This window comes from Lolium perenne, chromosome 6, assembly GCF_019359855.2.
Source record: "Lolium perenne isolate Kyuss_39 chromosome 6, Kyuss_2.0, whole genome shotgun sequence".
Classification (NCBI taxonomy): domain Eukaryota; kingdom Viridiplantae; phylum Streptophyta; class Magnoliopsida; order Poales; family Poaceae; genus Lolium; species Lolium perenne.
In genome coordinates, this window is record NC_067249.2 from 186,160,066 (window position 1) to 186,177,040 (window position 16,975).

Here is a 16,975-nt window from a genome sequence, read left to right on the forward strand (position 1 = left end):
ACAACTAAAGAAGATGCTGACAAGATAGTCAAGACCTGCCGAGGTTGTCAGTACTACGCTACTCAACCAAATGCTCCAGCCCAAGAGCTGAAGACCATACCTATCACCTGGCCGTTTGCGGTCTGGGGGCTCGATATGGTTGGTAAGTTAAAAAGATCATCTCCTGGCGGTTTTGAATACCTCCTGGTCGCTGTTGACAAGTTCAGTAAGTGGATCGAGGCAAAGCCAGTGAGAAAAGCCGAAGGTGCTACGGCACTAAAATTTGTCTGCAGCCTCGTGATGAGATTCAGCATCCCACACCACATAATCACAAATAATGGCACAAACTTCGCACAGGGAGAATTGAAGGATTATTGCGAGGAAGTAGGGATTCGACTGGACCTTGCTTCTGCGGCTCATCCACAATCCAATGGCCAGGTCGAAAGGGCTAACGGCCTCATATTATCAGGAATTAAGCCATGCCTTGAAGAACCGCTGCGACGCGCAGCTGGAGCTTGGGCCGATGAGTTGGACTCTGTCTTGTGGAGTTTACGAACTACCCCTAACAGGTCAACAGGATTTACTCCCTTCTTCCTGGTATACGGATCCGAAGCCGTGCTCCCCTCCGACATCATCCATGATTTACTGTGAGTTTCCGCATATGATGAAGAAACAGCTGACGAGGCCAGACAGCTATCTGTGGACCTGATCGAAGAAGCTCGGAACCTAGCCGACCAACGCTCCACCATTTACCAGCAGAAACTCCGACGTTATCACAGTCGTCGAGTTTGGAACCGCTCTTTCATGGCCGGAGACTTGGTCCTCCGCCTTTGACAGGTGAAAGACCATAAGCTGCAGTCTCCATGGGAAGGACCCTTTGTCGTTAGCAAAGTGCTTCGCAACGGATCGTACTACCTTGTCGATTTTCGGGAGCTAAAGGATAGACCCGCTAACTGGTACCGGAAACGCAAGAGTGAGGATCCGGATGACATCTACGACGAGACAGATCGCCCTTGGAACATCGCACAGCTACGTCCTTTCCACACTTAGCATAATTTTTCGAGTTACATACTGTGTAATAGTTATACATGATCAATGAAATAAAGCTTTTGGTTCACTCTCTGAGACTTTTACCTCCTTTACTTGTTCATTTTTAGATCGTGTATGTTTTCCGACTAAAACCGCAGAGCTGGATATTTCCGCCTAGGCGTGTATGAAAGTTGTGATTTTCAAAAATCGTCCTTTAGGACATAAGCTTAAGTTTTCTGATGGAAATGTTTTCTGTTGCGAACTCGTGGATTCCTAGTAGCGATTTCCGGCACCTAAGCTGGGGGCTTGTTTCCGCGGTTATTGATGGATTGCCATTAGGCTTCGTCGCCGCTGGCGAGCGTTTCCGGCTATGGGTCTTCCGGCTCGCGGAAGGTCAAATGAGCAAGCCGGAAAACAACGAAATCAACACTTGCTTTCCGACAAAAATGAAACATGCAAATAATATTAAGGATAGCAGGATAAGTGTTTCCGCCCACGCATAACTGTTTCGTCCCTAGCTACTTAAGAATTTAAGTTATATTGCAAACCCTCTCCGGGGCCAAAATGATGCAACACTGTTTCATTGTTTCACAGGATCTCTACTCGGAAGAATGATCATCCTCAGATGCCACATAGGCGGAGCCATCGCCGTCACCGGAGCCGTCGCCGGAGCCAATGTCAGAGTCTTCATCAGACTCTTCTTCGGAAAGCTCAGCGCTTGACCCGGAGCCTTCCCCGTAGTACTCCTGATCGCCTTCCTCCACATCTTCCGCGTCTGAGAAACCCTTGGGCAGATCATACTTATGGTACCAGAACGAGTGATTAACTCGCCTAACAAATAGCTGATCAAACCCATGTGTCTCCGCGAGGATGGAGCTCATGTTGGCACCCTTAGGGGTGTCGCGCGCAATATCCGCGAAGTTCAAAGTGGGGAAGTGCGCCTTGCAGGTGGCTAAGACGAGGGAGGCGACTCCGCGAGCAGAAGACTCTTGCTAGTCTTTGATGAACTCTGGCACCTGCTTCATCAGCTTTGACATAGTGTCAATCACTGTAGTCTTGGCTCTCTTCAAAGACATGGCCTTGGCGATTCCGCGACATGCTGCGAACAGCTCATCAATGGAACTCCGCGCTTCATCGTATGCCTCCGTCCTCTTGAGGGCTGATTCCTTGTTCCACTCAAAGCCAAGGCTCGCTGTGAAGATTAGGGATCAGTTTCCTTCACGGACAAAGCAACATATGATGAAGCCGGAATTACAACAAAAAGGATGCTTACGGAAGATCATCTTGTCAATAGCCTCCGCCTCCGCTTCTAGCACCTTATTTTTGGCCACTAAGGTTTTCACATTTTGTTGGCTCTTCTTAAGTTTGTCGGCCAGTTCCGCCATGTCGCGGGCATGCTTCTCGGAGAGCTCCTTCCTCGCCAAATTCTCCTTGTCGGAGGAATCTTTAATAAAGGCTTTGAGGGATTCGTTCTCCGCCTCGAGCACTTTGACTTTGGCGGACAGGTCATCGAAGGCGGAGTGCTTGGCAGTTTCTTCTGCAGGTGGAAAGTCACACATGTTATGCATCATGAAAGAGTACGGCAAAATACAAATCCAACTCGGAGTTCATACCCTGAAGGCGGGTTTCCAAGTGCTTTATAGCCTTCTGGCTATTTTCTGCATTCTGGCGCAGCCCCTCTATCTCCGTCATTTGCTCCAGCACGTGAACGCGCAGATCTTCGTGCAGCTTCCGTGTGTTCTGAGAAGCAGACAGGAGTTAGCTGGATATTCAAAATTCTGGGGGCTGGCGAGGAGTTCAAAGTCTTGGGTTGATAAAATTTTGAATCTCCGCCTAAGGTACATATTGAAGAAAGCATCGGCTAACACATGTTACACGGAAAAATGTCTAAACCAATGCTTGGGGGCTAGTGTTACCTGGCGCACGTTCTTATGCTTAGCAAAGAAGACCTTGAGATCGCTCTCGAGGTCGGAGAGCTCCTGCATTTCCGTGTTTGCAGGCCCCCACACCTGGTCCATCATGGCGGAGACCTCCGCGTGGCGTTGTGAGAGGGGGACCTTTTGCAGAGTCGGAAATAGTTCAGGATGAGTTTGGGGCGTGCCAGTCGCACGGATAAGCTGAACTTTTTGCTCATATTGCTCTGGTGTTGGTTCGGCCGAGGTGGCAGTTGGTTGCTCAGGCGGAGGGGCAGATGAGGATGCGCCCTTGCCGGAATCGCCATGGCCAGCTGGGTCTTCGGGAAGGGCATCAATGTTGATGACGTCCTTGGAATCCGGCTTGGTGGCAGAGGAGGCCTTGGGCGGAACCTCGACCTCCGGTGTAACGGGGATGGAAGCCGGGGATGGCTTGGCCTTCTTCTTGAGGGCTCTTGGGGCCTTGGGGGGCTGGCTTCCGGAACTTCTGTGGCGCAAAGGAAAAAGCATAAATGACTAAGTAAATGCTTGCTTATGATAACAGAAGGATTTGAATTCGGAAATCGAGCATTTACCCGGAAGGCTTGAAGAATTGATGGATGTCGGGTTGAGCTCTATTGCTGGTGTCGATGAGTTTGAGGCGCTTCTTCTCCGCCTCCGCCTTCTGAGTAGCCGCGGCGCTAAGCACTTCGCGGGCGCGTTTGGCAGCAGGGCTGGAGGGAGCAGCCCTTTTCCTCTTGGAGGGGTGCGGAACTTCGGGAGCCTCCGCCTCCGACGCGACCTCCGGATCGGTGTTGCCCAATTGAGGGACCCGGAGGAGAGTTCCAAGATCACCTTCTTCGAGGGCTTCAAGCTAAGTCACAGAGCCAACACTTAGACAAAATTTTGATTGCAAAGGAATCAATGGTTGAGTTAAGATAACATACCGCGGTCCCGGAGCCGTCGGTGTGGATGTCCTTATTGCACACGTGAACATGAAGTTCACGCGGAATCTTGATGAGGAGCCGGATCCTCTTGTTAATGGCGTCGGCGGAGAGGTTGTCCTTCGTGGCGCGCATCGGATCGTCGCACCCCGTGTAGTGGAACATCAAGCGGTCCCGATGTTGAAGTGGTTGGATCCGCTTGGTGAACCAAGACATGGTGAGGTCCTTCCCCGTCAGGCCCTCGTCCGTGAGCTTGCAGATCCGCCTAACGGCGCGGGTCAGCTGAGGCGACTCGGAGAGGTGGGGGCACTGCGTCCATGCTGGAGTTTCACTGGCGGGGCTGTTCTTGAAGGGCGGCAGCCTCCTTTCGCCCGCCGGGTCGGAGACGTCCTTCAGATAGAAGAAGCCTCCGGACCAGTACCGCGCGGATTCGTGGCGGTCGGTATGGGGGTAGACGCGGCCGGGGCGGAGCATGAAGGTGATGGACCCGCAAGTGGCTAGCTCGGAGGTTTGGCGGATCTTCTCCTTCTTGACGGAGAAATAATATTGAAAAAGAGAAAGTTCGGGAGGTACCCGGAGATGGCCCTCACAGAGAGTGACATGGTTGCTGATCGCCAAGACACTATTTGGCGATATGTTGTGGGGCTGGAGCCCATACACCTTCATGATTTCCGAGAAGAAATATGATGGCGGAAAGGAGAAACCACGCTCCACCAAAGCCTTGGTCACCACCATTTCGCTATCTTGGGGGGCCGGGACCAGAGAGTTCGGAACCGTTCGCCAGGATCCGGGTCGCAGGAAGCCTTCCGCCTCCAGGTTCTTCAGCTCCATCTCGGTGGTGGTGCAGGGCCACCATTTCCCTTTGGCTTCAGTATCTCGCTGACGAGCCTTGGACTTCTTGGCGGCGATTTGTTCCGCCTTGTGCTCCGCCTGTTTCGCCCCGGAGGTTTTCTCCGGGTTAGCAGAGGTCCCCTCGACGTCTTTGCTGGAATCCTTTGAAGGATCCAGCTGGACTGGGACGAAGGGTGGAGGGGCGGAGGAGATTGGGATTGCCAAGATCGGCTCGGAGGTTGGAGGCGGAGTCGCAGAAGACATCTGAAAGAAGAAGCAGTGGCGGAGAACATATCTTAGTCGGATCCAATGTCGTCATCCTAAAAGCTCATCCCTACCAACTACGGCGCGAGGACGAAGTTCGAGAACTTACCGTAATGGTGTCTGCGGTGGTCGGAGTCACCGGCGACGAGGTTTGTGCGCGGTGGCTCGCCGAAGTTAAGAACAAGATGAACTCGGCGCGGTGGCGAAGCAGCTCCGACGAGACTCCGGCGGGTTTCCGGCAGAATCTGGCACGGCGGAGAGAAAACTCGAGGGCGACGCTTCGCAGAGAGGTGAAAGAGGGGGTGAATGAGGGGTTTAGGGTCGACGGTGGATATTTATAGGCCGCGGGAGGAGATTCGTGCTCCGCATCCTGTGGTCGGAACGCAAGCGTCGCACCGTTGGATGCGTGACACGTGTCAAAACCCTAAATGGTAAAAATGGCTAAGGATGATTTACCGCTCAAATCGCGCGAAAATGGCGCCATAATTGGCGGAACCGTTTGAGTCTTTTAAGATTCTGGGTAACAGCGTGAAGATAAGCAATTCTCATTCGCGAGCAGGGGAGTAACCCGGAGACATGTCATGTACTGTCGATGGATGAAGTCCCGCATGATGGGGGGATTTTCCGACTAAAAGATTGGAAAGAAGAAAATGTCAGGTTGGAGTTCTTCAAGTTTCTCCGCGTTACCAATATTCCCGGAGACCATAAGGCGCTAGCAAGACGGAAACAGGAGGTGAAACTCGGAGAACTCTGGTGGCTACTGTTGTGGGTATACTTCATGGGTGTACCATCGAGAGTGCCTAGATCCGGCAAGCCCGGGTGGCCCATAGATGGTGATGTGGCATGTGGCCCATCGGGCGGCCCAGTTGCTGTTGATCCTGAAGGATGAAGTCTGGCCTATGACAAGGGAGCCGGATCCGACCGACCTTTGGAGGAACCCGGATCCATGAAGACCCATTTGGAACCCGGATCCGGTACGACGTATAAGGGAAGGCGGATCCTTGACGTGCACGGCAAGACATTGTACCGTAGTTAGGCAACCTGTAATCCGGCTAGGACTCTCGATGTAAACCCTAGATCCGTGCGCCTTTATAAGCCGGATCCCGGGAGCCCTAGAGGCACAACCACAACTCATTGTAACATCGCGAAAGCGCCCAGATAATTCCAGACAAGCAGCAGTAGGCCCTATCATCGTGCAGGTGTTCCGAAGCTGGGTAAATCGCGTACCACCGTCCCGTGTGCACTCCGCCCTATGACCCCTACTTCTTTTCCCCCTCGTGAGGATCCCTCCTCCGAGGCACCGTCGATTAGGCAACGACAACGAAATGAGAGGCGAGGAGGCGCGGGCCCGACGCGTCAGCGGCTCGGATGCTCAACCGCCGACGTAGCGACGGTGCAGTTGCCGGGAAGCAAAACCGTCGCATTGGTAACTGCGTCGACCGACGCGCCAACCGCCGGAATGGAGCGCGCACTCCTCGGAAGAGCAATCGCCGCTCTCTTCGACTTCTACGCCGCTGTTCATCCGCGCTCAATAAGACCCGTACGTAGGCGCTGTCGGATCTTTAACCGGCCGCCATTCATCCAAGCTTCCATCCGACACCTCCAGCGACGATGAGCTACATCTCCCAGCTTCCATCCGACACCTCCAGCGAGGGCAAGTCTGTTGGATGGCGCCATTGGTGGGATAGAACCCGGACGCCCAGCAGCGGCGACGATTCCCCGCCGCCAGTTGACAGCGAGGAGGAATGGCTGGGCGTGGAGAAGGACGTGGAGGAGGAAGGGTCAGAGGAGGAGGCGGCGGCGACCCGTGCGAAGGTGGAGGCGGACGCGAAAGCGAAGGCCAAGGCCAAGGCCTAGGTGCAGCTGGTGATACGTCTCCGACGTATCGATAATTTCTTGTGTTCCATGCCACATTATTGATGATATCTACATGTTTTATGCACACTTTATGTCATATTCGTGCATTTTCTGGAACTAACCTATTAACAAGATGCCGAAGAGCCGATTCTTTGTTTTCTACTGTTTTTGGTTTCAGAAATCCTAGTAACGAAATATTCTCGGAATTGGACGAAATCAACGCCCAGGGTCCTATTTTGCCACGAAGCTTCCAGAAGACCGAAGAGGAGACGAAGTGGGGCCACGAGGTGGCCAGACTACAGGGCGGCACGGCCCAAGCCCTGGCCGCGCCGGCCTGTAGTGTGGGCCCCTCGTGCCGCCTCCTGACCTGCCCTTCCGCCTACTTAAAGCCTCCGTCGCGAAACCCCCAGTACCGAGAGCCACGATACGGAAAACCTTACTGAGACGCCGCCGCCGCCAATCCCATCTCGGGGGATTCAGGAGATCGCCTCCGGCACCCTGCCGGAGAGGGGAATCATCTCCCGGAGGAATCTACGCCGCCATGGTCGCCTCCGGAGTGATGTGTGAGTAGTCTACCCCTGGACTATGGGTCCATAGCAGTAGCTAGATGGTTGTCTTCTCCCCATTGTGCTTAATTGTCGGGTCTTGTGAGCTGCCTAACATGATCAAGATCATCTATCTGTAATTCTATATGTTGCGTTTGTTGGGATCCGATGAATAGAGAATACTTGTTATGTTGATTATCAAAGTTATGTCTATGTGTTGTTTATGATCTTGCATGCTCTCCGTTACTAGTAGATGCTCTGGCCAAGTAGATGCTTGTAACTCCAAGAGGGAGTATTTATGCTCGATAGTGGGTTCATGTCTCCGTGAATCTGGGGAAGTGACAGAAATCTCTAAGATTATGGATGTGCTGTTGCCACTAGGGATAAAACATTGGTGCTATGTTCAAGGATGTAGTTACTGATTACATTACGTGCAATACTTAATGCAATTGTCTGTTGTTAGCAACTTAATACTGGAGGGGGTTCGGATGATAACCTGAAGGTGGACTTTTTAGGCATAGATGCATGCTGGATAGCGGTCTATGTACTTTGTCGTAATGCCCAATTAAATCTCACAATACTCATCATAATATGTATGTGCATGGTCATGCCCTCTTTATTTGTCAATTGCCCAACTGTAATTTGTTCACCCAACATGCTGTTTATCTTATGGGAGAGACACCTCTAGTGAACTGTGGACCCCGGTCCAATTCTCTATACTGAAATACAATCTCTGCAATCTTGTTCTCTTTTTCTGCAAACAATCATCATCCACACTATAAATCTAATCCTTTGTTACAGCAAGCCGGTGAGATTGACAACCTCGCTGTTTCGTTGGGGCAAAGTACTTTGGTTGTGTTGTGCAGGTTCCACGTTGGCGCCGGAATCTCTGGTGTTGCGCCGCACTACATCCCGCCGCCATCAACCTTCAACGTGCTTCTTGGCTCCTACTGGTTCGATAAACCTTGGTTTCATACTGAGGGAAAACTTGCCGCTGTACGCATCACACCTTCCTCTTGGGGTTCCCAACGGACGCGTGTTGTACGCGTATCAAGCTCTTTTTCTGGCGCCGTTGCCGGGGAGATCAAGACACGCTGCAAGGGGAGTCTCCACTTCCCAATCTCTTTACTTTGTTTTTGTCTTGCTTAGTTTTATTAACTACTTTGTTTGCTGCACTAAATCAAAACACAAAAAAATTGGTTGCTAGTTTTACTTTATTTGCTATCTTGTTTGCTATATCAAAAACACAAAAAAAAATTTAGTTACTTGCATTTACTTTATCTAGTTTGCTTTATTTACTACTGCTAAAATGGCTACCCCTGAAAATACTAAGTTGTGTCACTTCACAACCACAAATAATAATGATTTCTTATGCACACCTATTGCTCCACCTGCTACTACAGCAGAATTCTTTGAAATTAAACCTGCTTTACTAAATCTTGTTATGCGAGAGCAATTTTCTGGTGTTAGTTCTGATGATGCTGCTGCCCATCTTAATAATTTTGTTGAACTATGTGAAATGCAAAAGTATAAGGATGTAGATGGTAACATTATAAAATTAAAATTATTCCCTTTCTCATTAAGAGGAAGAGCTAAAGATTGGTTGCTATCTCTGCCTAAGAATATTATTGATTCATGGACTAAATGCAAGGATGCTTTTATTGGTAGATATTATCCCCCTGCTAAAATTATATCTTTGAGGAGTAGCATAATGAATTTTAAACAATTAGATACTGAACATGTTGCACAAGCATGGGAAAGAATGAAATCTCTGGTTAAAAATTGCCCAACCCATGGACTGACTACTTGGATGATCATCCAAACCTTCTATGCAGGACTAAATTTTTCTTCGCGGAATTTATTGGATTCAGCTGCTGGAGGTACCTTTATGTCCATCACTCTTGGTGAAGCAACAAAGCTTCTTGATAATATGATGATCAATTACTCTGAATGGCACACGGAAAGAGCTCCACAAGGTAAGAAGGTAAATTCTGTCGAAGAAACCTCTTCCTTGAGTGATAAGATTGATGCTATTATGTCTATGCTTGTGAATGATAGGACTAATGTTGATCCTAATAATGTTCCGTTAGCTTCATTGGTTGCCGAAGAAGAACATGTTGATGTAAACTTCATTAAAAATAATAATTTCAACAACAATGCTTATCGGAACAATTCTAGTAACAACTATAGGCCATATCCTTATAATAATGGCAACGGCTATGGTAATTCTTATGGGAATTCTTACAACAATAATAGGAACACACCCCCTGGACTTGAAGCTATGCTTAAAGAATTTATTAGTACACAAACTGCTTTTAACAAATCTGTTGAAGAAAAGCTTGGGAAAATTGATATACTTGCTTCTAAAGTTGATAGTCTTGCCTCTGATGTTGATCTTTTGAAATCGAAAGTTATGCCTAATAGGGATATTGAAAATAAAATTGTTACTACAGCAAATGCCATCCAAGTTAGAATTAATGAGAATATAAGACTAATGGCTGAACTGCGTGCTAGGTGGGATAGAGAAGAAAATGAAAAACTAGCTAAAGAGAAGAATGTAGCTAAAGTTTGGACTATTACCACGACTAGTAATGCTAATGCTACACATGTTGATGCACCTCCTACTATTAATAATAAAAGAATTGGTGTTAGCAATGTTTTCACTTCTAATGCAAAGCGCGAGAAACTGCCTGAAACTGCCTGTGATAAAGCTGCTGAAATTTTTTCCAACATTGGGGATGATGATCCCATTGCTTTAGATTATAATGGTTTGAATTTTGATGATTGCCACATCTCTGAAGTTATAAAGTTCTTGCAAAAACTTGCTAAAAGTCCTAATGCTAGTGCTATAAATTTGGCTTTCACGCAACATATTACAAATGCTCTCATAAAAGCTAGAGAAGAGAAACTAGAGCGCGAAGCCTCTATTCCTAGAAAGCTAGAGGATGGTTGGGAGCCCATCATTAAGATGAAGGTTAAAGATTTTGATTGTAATGGTTTATGTGATCTTGGTGCAAGTATTTCCGTTATGCCTAAGAAAATCTATAATATGCTTGACTTGCCACCGCTGAAAAATTGTTATTTGGATGTTAATCTTGCTGATCATTCTACAAAGAAACCTTTGGGGAAAGTTGATAATGTTCGCATTACCGTTAACAATAACCTTGTCCCCGTTGATTTTGTTGTCTTGGATATTGAATGCAATGCATCTTGTCCCATTATATTGGGAAGACCTTTTCTTCGAACTGTTGGTGCTACTATTGATATGAAGGAAGGTAATATTAAATATCAATTTCCTCTCAAGAAAGGTATGGAACACTTCCCTAGAAAGAGAATGAAGTTACCTTTTGATTCTATTATTAGAACAAATTATGATGTTGATACTTCGCCTCTTGATAATACTTGATACACACTTTCTGCGCCTAGCTGAAAGGCGTTAAAGAAAAGCGCTTATGGGAGACAACCCATGGTTTTTACTACAGTACTTTGTTTTTATTTTGAGTCTTGGAAGTTGTTTACTACTGTAGCAACCTCTCCTTATCTTAGTTTAGTGTTTTGTTGTGCCAAGTAAAGTCGTTGATAGAAAAGTTAATACTAGATTTGGATTACTGCGCAGAAACAGATTTCTTTGCTGTCACGAATCTGGGCTGTTTTCTCTGTAGGTAACTCAGAAAATTATGCCAATTTACGTGAGTGATCCTCAGATATGTACGCAACTTTCATTCAATTTGAGCAAGTCTGGTGCCTCGATAAAATTCGTCAATACGAACTGTTCTGTTTTGACAGATTCTGCCTTTTATTTCGCATTGCCTCTTTTGCTATGTTGGATGAATTTCTTTGATCCATTAATGTCCAGTAGCTTTATGCAATGTCCAGAAGTGTTAAGAATGATTATGTCACCTCTGAACATGTTAATTTTTATTGTCCACTAACCCTCTAATGAGTTGTTCTAAGTTTGGTGTGGAGGAAGTTTTCAAGGATCAAGAGAGGAGTATGATGCAATATGATCAAGGAGAGTGAAAGCTCTAAGCTTGGGGATGCCCCGGTGGTTCACCCCTGCATATTCTAAGAAGACTCAAGCGTCTAAGCTTGGGGATGCCCAAGGCATCCCCTTCTTCATCGACAACATTATCGTGTTCCTCCCCGAAACTATATTTTTATTCCATCACATCTTATGTGCTTTTCTTGGAGCGTCGGTTTGTTTTTGTTTTTGTTTTGTTTGAATAAAATGGATCCTAGCATTCATTGTATGGGAGAGAGACACGCTCCGCTGTAGCATATGGACAAGTATGTCCTTAGGCTTTACTCATAGTATTCATGGCGAAGTTTCTTCTTCGTTAAATTGTTATATGGTTGGAATTGGAAAATGATACATGTAGTAATTGCTATAATGTCTTGGATAATGTGATACTTGGCAATTGTTGTGCTCATGTTTAAGCTCTTGCATCATATGCTTTGCACCCATTAATGAAGAAATACATAGAGCATGCTAAAATTTGGTTTGCATATTTGGTCTCTCTAAGGTCTAGATAATTTCTAGTATTGAGTTTGAACAACAAGGAAGACGGTGTAGAGTCTTATAATGTTTACAATATGTCTTTTATGTGAGTTTTGCTGCACCGGTTCATCCTTGTGTTTGTTTCAAATAGCCTTGCTAGCCTAAACCTTGTATCGAGAGGGAATACTTCTCATGCATCCAAAATCCTTGAGCCAACCACTATGCCATTTGTGTCCACCATACCTACCTACTACATGGTATTTCTCCGCCATTCCAAAGTAAATTGCTTGAGTGCTACCTTTAAAATTCCATCATTCACCTTTGCAATATATAGCTCATGGGACAAATAGCTTAAAAACTATTGTGGTATTGAATATGTACTTATGCACTTTATCTCTTATTAAGTTGCTTGTTGTGCGATAACCATGTTCACTGGGGACGCCATCAACTACTCTTTGTTGAATTTCATGTGAGTTGCTATGCATGTTCGTCTTGTCTGAAGTAAGAGAGATCTACCACCTTATGTTTAAGCATGCATATTGTTAGAGAAGAACATTGGGCCGCTAACTAAAGCCATGATCCATGGTGGAAGTTTCGATTTTGGAAATATATCCTCAATCTCATATGAGAAAATTATTAATTGTTGTTACATGCTTATGCATAAAAGAGGAGTCCATTATCTGTTGTCTATGTTGTCCCGGTATGGATGTCTAAGTTGAGAATAATCAATAGCGAGAAATCCAATGCGAGCTTTCTCCTTAGACCTTTGTACAGTGCGGCATAGAGGTACCCCTTTGTGACACTTGGTTAAAACATGTGCATTGCGATGATCCGGTAGTCCAAGCTAATTAGGACAAGGTGCGGGCACTATTAGTATACTATGCATGAGGCTTGCAACTTGTAAGATATAATTTACATGATACATATGCTTTATTACTACCGTTGACAAAATTGTTTCATGTTTTCAAAATAAAAGCTCTAGCACAAATATAGCAATCGATGCTTTTCCTCTATGGAGGACCATTCTTTTACTTTTATGTTGAGTCAGTTCACCTATTTCTCTCCACCTCAAGAAGCAAACACTTGTGTGAACTGTGCATTGATTCCTACATACTTGCATATTGCACTTATTATATTACTCTATGTTGACAATTATCCATGAGATATACATGTTACAAGTTGAAAGCAACCGCTGAAACTTAATCTTCCTTTGTGTTGCTTCAATGCCTTTACTTTGAATTATTGCTTTATGAGTTAACTCTTATGCAAGACTTATTGATGCTTGTCTTGAAGTACTATTCATGAAAAGTCTTTGCTATATGATTCACTTGTTTACTCATGTCATATACATTGTTTTGATCGCTGCATTCACTACATATGCTTTACAAATAGTATGATCAAGGTTATGATGGCATGTCACTCCAGAAATTATCTTTGTTATCGTTTTACCTGCTCGGGACGAGCAGAACTAAGCTTGGGGATGCTGATACGTCTCCGACGTATCGATAATTTCTTGTGTTCCATGCCACATTATTGATGATATCTACATGTTTTATGCACACTTTATGTCATATTCGTGCATTTTCTGGAACTAACCTATTAACAAGATGCCGAAGCGCCGATTCTTTGTTTCTGCTGTTTTTGGTTTCAGAAATCCTAGTAACGAAATATTCTCGGAATTGGACGAAATCAACGCCCAGGGTCCTATTTTGCCACGAAGCTTCCAGAAGACCGAAGTGGAGACGAAGTGGGGCCACGAGGTGGCCAGACTACAGGGCGGCGCGGCCCAAGCCCTGGCCGCGCCGACCTGTAGTGTGGGCCCCTCGTGCCGCCTCCTGACCTGCCCTTCCGCCTACTTAAAGCCTCCGTCGCGAAACCCCCAGTACCGAGAGCCACGATACGGAAAACCTTACTGAGACGCCGCCGCCGCCAATCCCATCTCGGGGGATTCAGGAGATCGCCTCCGGCACCCTGCCGGAGAGGGAAATCATCTCCCGGAGGACTCTACGCCGCCATGGTCGCCTCCGGAGTGATGTGTGAGTAGTCTACCCCTGGACTATGGGTCCATAGCAGTAGCTAGATGGTTGTCTTCTCCCCATTGTGCTTAATTGTCGGGTCTTGTGAGCTGCCTAACATGATCAAGATCATCTATATGTAATTCTATATGTTGCGTTTGTTGGGATCCGATGAATAGAGAATACTTGTTATGTTGATTATCAAAGTTATGTCTATGTGTTGTTTATGATCTTGCATGCTCTCCGTTACTAGTAGATGCTCTGGCCAAGTAGATGCTTGTAACTCCAAGAGGGAGTATTTATGCTCGATAGTGGGTTCATGTCTCCGTGAATGCGGGAAGTGACAGGAAATCTCTAAGATTATGGATGTCTTTGTTGCCACGAGGGACACAACATTGGTGCTATGTTCAAGGATGTAGTTACTGATTACATTACGCGCAATACTTAATGCAATTGTCTGTTGTTAGCAACTTAATACTGGAGGGGGTTCGGATGATAACCTGAAGGTGGACTTTTTAGGCATAGATGCATGCTGGATAGCGGTCTATGTACTTTGTCGTAATGCCCAATTAAATCTCACAATACTCATCATAATATGTATGTGCATGGTCATGCCCTCTTTATTTGTCAATTGCCCAACTGTAATTTGTTCACCCAACATGCTGTTTATCTTATGGGAGAGACAGCTCTAGTGAACTGTGGACCCCGGTCCAATTCTCTATACTGAAATACAATCTACTGCAATACTGTTCTACTGTTTTCTGCAAACAATCATCATCCACACTATACATCTAATTCTTTGTTACAGCAAGCCGGTGAGATTGACAACCTCGCTGTTTCGTTGGGGCAAAGTACTTTGGTTGTGTTGTGCAGGTTCCACGTTGGCGCCGGAATCTCTGGTGTTGCGCCGCACTACATCCCGCCGCCATCAACCTTCAACGTGCTTCTTGGCTCCTACTGGTTTGATAAACCTTGGTTTCATACTGAGGGAAAATTTGCCGCTGTACGCATCACACCTTCCTCTTGGGGTTCCCAACGGACGCGTGCTGTACGCGTATCACTGGCGAGCACCGGCGACGACGAGGAGGACTCTAATTCCTCCGACGCGTCGGCCGACACTGCCTCTTCAGAAGAGCTGACGAGTAGAAAGCGCCACCGTGATGACGACGAGGCAGGACCATCATCGAAGTAGTTTAAAATAATTTATATGTAATTTAATTATATTTTTTCGAAGTTTATATGTAATTTATTTATGTTGAATCGATTTGAATATTAGTAAAAAAGTTTTCTTCTATCTATTTAAATTATTTTTAATGTTTGGGGGCGGCGTTTGGGGGACGCGACTAGGAAGCGACGTCCCCCAAACACGACACGAATAAAACACGTCCCCCAAACGTTCGATCCGGCGCGGTTTGGGGGACGTGACTGGAGATGCTCTTAATTTAATTTGGGTCCGAGGGAGTTTGGAAATTTTAGATTTAAAAAAGACCATAACAATTGAGCTAGGCATAATACACCTTAATCCCGGTGTACCGGAATGAGGCCTTAGTGAGCTTTCGTACAACACGCACACATATGTTGTTTCGTTTGGGCCTGCCCATTAATTCTGTAGTGTTGAACACCATCCAAGCACTAGCCCATTAGATGGTATAGAATAGAGTTCGAACCCTGTCCACGAGTTGAAGCTTTTTTTTTTTCGAATTTGAGCAAAATCCAAACCCGAACAAATTCCAAAACTGAAGAAAATTTGAATTTTAAAAATTTGGTTCCTAAGAAAAATCGGAATTTAAGAAAATTCGGTTCCTAACCCAAAATTTGAATTTGAAGAAAATTTGAATTTGAAAAAATTTCAAAATGGAGCAAAATTTAAATTTTAACAAATTCTGAAAAAAAAATCCGAAGCAAACTAAGAAAAGAAACAGTGAGAACCAGATAAATTGGGAAGAAAACTGATAAAACCTAACTAAATATCACCAGCTTCGTAACGAGAGCGTATCAAGCCGCCCGCGCAGCTAGTTGGGAAATAGGATTTTCGGCCCGCAACAGTGCAACACCCTCTCCCTCACCTCCAAGCAACGTTGGTTTCTACCATGAATCAATTTCGGATTTCGGGGGGGGGGGGGGGGGGGGGGGTAAACACCAACCCGGTTGGTGACTACCGAATGCCGCACACCGAAGCTAGGTGTTGGGCCGGCCCAACATTTTTTTTGCATTTTTCGATTTTTTTGTTTCTGTTCTGTTTTTTTTTGTGCTTTCAAATTTAAATTTTTCCAAAACGTGAACTTTTAATTTTTTTTGAACTTTTTAGAGTATGACCATAATTAATTTGAACAAAAAATATTTTTTTTACAAAAATTAACTTTTTTAAAAATATGAACATTTTTTATTGTGAACATTTATTTATTTTTTACATTTTTGAAAATATGAACAATTTTCAAATTTTGACGTTTTCAAATTTGAATGGTTTTCAAAAATTTGATTTTGATATTTGAACATTTTGAAACAATTGAAAATAATAAAGAGAAAACTCAAAATTTTGAAAACCGACAAAAAGAAGACAAAATGTGAAAAACCGGACAGAAAATCATGTAAAACCGGGCGTGAAAACAAAATCGCGATATATGGGCCGGCCCATAGCAATGTCTAGGGTGTGCGGCACCAGACCGGTGTCGACCTGGTCGGTTTATAGGGATCACCCAATTCCTGGGGTCCTCCTTCCTGGCGCCCGCAAGGGAGCTGCTTTACACCGACCAGGTCGGTGTATAACAGCCACCGACCACCCCCAGGTCTTTGTTGGGCCGGCCCACGATTCGCAGTGGATTCGGTGCGAGACGGACAAAGTTTGTTTTTCTTTTTTCCTTTCTCTTTTTTTTCTGATTTTAAATCTGAACAATTTCAAATTTGAACAAAATTTTGAATTGAACGATTTTTAAATTTGAACAGATTTCAAAAATTGAACGTTTTTCAGAATTTGAACAAATTCCGAATGAACGATTTTCGAATTTGCACCAATTTCGAATTTGAACAATTTTCCAATTTGAAAATTTTCGAATTTGCACACTTTTTGACTTTGAACATTTTTAAAATTTGCAAAAAATTCAGATTTGAACAAAAAGAAGAA